Source organism: Propithecus coquereli, unplaced genomic scaffold (assembly GCF_000956105.1).
Source record: "Propithecus coquereli isolate 6110/MARCELLA unplaced genomic scaffold, Pcoq_1.0 Scaffold95, whole genome shotgun sequence".
Taxonomy (NCBI): Eukaryota; Metazoa; Chordata; class Mammalia; order Primates; family Indriidae; genus Propithecus; species Propithecus coquereli.
The window spans coordinates 2,652,763-2,655,101 of record NW_012155840.1 but is presented as its reverse complement, the minus strand read 5'-3'; positions in this window follow the sequence as shown (position 1 = coordinate 2,655,101).

Below are 2,339 nucleotides of genomic sequence, written 5' to 3'. Positions count from 1 at the left end.
TCACCATCAAATTGGTATTAACTGATCAACACATAAGTGCACATATAACATTTATTGGATGTCGGGCAGGGGGAAGGGGGGAGGTGGGAGGAGGGGACGGGTATATGCATACACAAAGAGTGCGATACACACCATCCAAGGGATGGACACCCTTGAAACTCAGACTTGAGGAAAAACAAGCACCACATGTACTCACCATCAAATTGGTATTAACTGATGAACACATAAGTGTACATATCACAATAACATCTATTGGTTGTCGGGCAGGGGGGAGGGGGAAGGGGGGAGGAGGGGGGAGGAGATGGGTATTTGCATACACAAAGAGTGCAATACACACCATCCAAGGGATGGACACCCTTGAAACTCAGACTTGAGGGGGAGGGGGGAGACAAAGGCAACATATGTAACCTAAACATCTGTACCCCCATAATATGCTGAAATAAAAAAAAATTAGCTAATCAAAATATATAAAAAAAAAAGACACAGTGAGTGGCCAAGTTAGAATTCCAACCTGTCCTCCTGTCTCCAGAGGCCACGCACACTTCCTGGGACAACTTGCTAATCGTAAAAGCTATGGAAATGCTATGTATTTTTTTTTTCTTGACTTTAGTTCATCATCAGCCAGGGTGGATCTCAAGAGTGGCTTAGAAGAATGTGCTGCGGCATTGAACTTATTTTTAAGTAACAAATTTACAGACGCCTTAGAATTGCTTCGTCCATGGTAATTAACTAACTTTATTTCTTTCAGATGTAATCTTTTTCAGATATTTCTGATGATTCTTTGATTTCATGCTTGTAAGTTACTTTATCTGTTCCTACTTGAATGTTTATAAGCTAATTTGGTTAAGACCCTTTACCTTTGGTCAATTTTAAAAGTCAGTCAAGAAATCTGTTTTTTCAAATTTAATCAGTAGAAGATATCTGATTCTTTCTCATGTTTTAATTTCCATACTCGTTCATATATTGTCATATAGTTTTGTAGGGCTTCAATTTTGCTTTCTTCAGTGAAATATTTTTATGGGTGTTCCTCTTCAACTTAAATATCATTGAAAAATATTGCCTTTGCAAGGGGAGGGGAAGAACTAGAATATGCTAAAAAGAAATTTAAGACAATAAAAGTATTATTGGGATTCCTTATTTATAGGATATATAAGTTAAGCAATTTAATTTCAATTAATGGCTAATTTTTGAAAATTTTCAAATGTGGCATAAAAACCTGTGCTCAGCCTGTTTACTAGGCTTTTAGCTTGGCACGAATAATCTTACCTTGTGCCTTCAGAACAGTCACTCTCTCGGATGAAGCTTAGACCTCATATAATAACTTTCTAGATTATTCCCCACAAGGGTGGGGAATCCCATTCCTTACTTTCAGTGGCCTACAGGGTGACCTGACTGTCCACTGACTTTGAACCTCAGAGGCTAATTTACCTACTGAGGATCTGCTGTGGTAATTCTGTTGACATTTAGAGCAGCTGTGGTCAAGGTTGGGCAGTGAGCACCTCACAGGCTAAGAACAAGAGATGAGATAGACAGTGAAGCCCAAAGTCTAAGGAAGTTGTCCAGTGTTGTCTCCAACACTTGTCTCTTAGTCTCCACCTTGCCTGTGTCCTGCCTTTTCCCTCTGTCCTTCTTGGTCCTTCAGACTTCTGTCTTCTTCTGACTCTACCTACCATTGTCATCTTCCGTCTCCTTGTCTTTCCCTCTCTCTCTGTCTCTCCCTCTGTCCCTTCTCTCAGCCCATCTGCCTATCTCCTTTGGTTTTGTTTTTGTATTTTTTATGGATATATTATAGTTGTACATATTTTGTGGGTACACATGGTATTTTGATACCTGTACACAGTGTGTGATTATCAAGTCGGGGTAATGAGGATATCCATGACCTCAAACATTTATCTTTCTTTGTGTTGAGAACATTACAATTATTCTCTCCTGGCTATTTTGAAGTATACAATAAATTAACTATAATTTCCCTACCATACTATTGAATACTAGAGGTTATTCCTTTTGACTATATGTCTGTGCCCATCATCTCCTATGTTTTTAATTCAAAGAAGTCTCCTTTATTTCCTGTGCCACTGTCACCCTGCTGTCATAATATGGAATGAAAATAAGTTATTTAGTATTATATTCAGTTAAGTTTTATATTCTCTGATCTTTGTGCATGTTTCACTGTTAAAAATACTTTTTTCTAACTTGAATCCTTTTTTTTTGCCTCCTGGAAGAGCTGTCAGTTAAAAATGTGAGGTTTGAAACCACAATTAATGATTAACTTTGGGCTGCTCTTATTCCTTGTGGTTCTTTTGAACAGGCAGTGCCCTTAATGTTCAGGACAAACTACT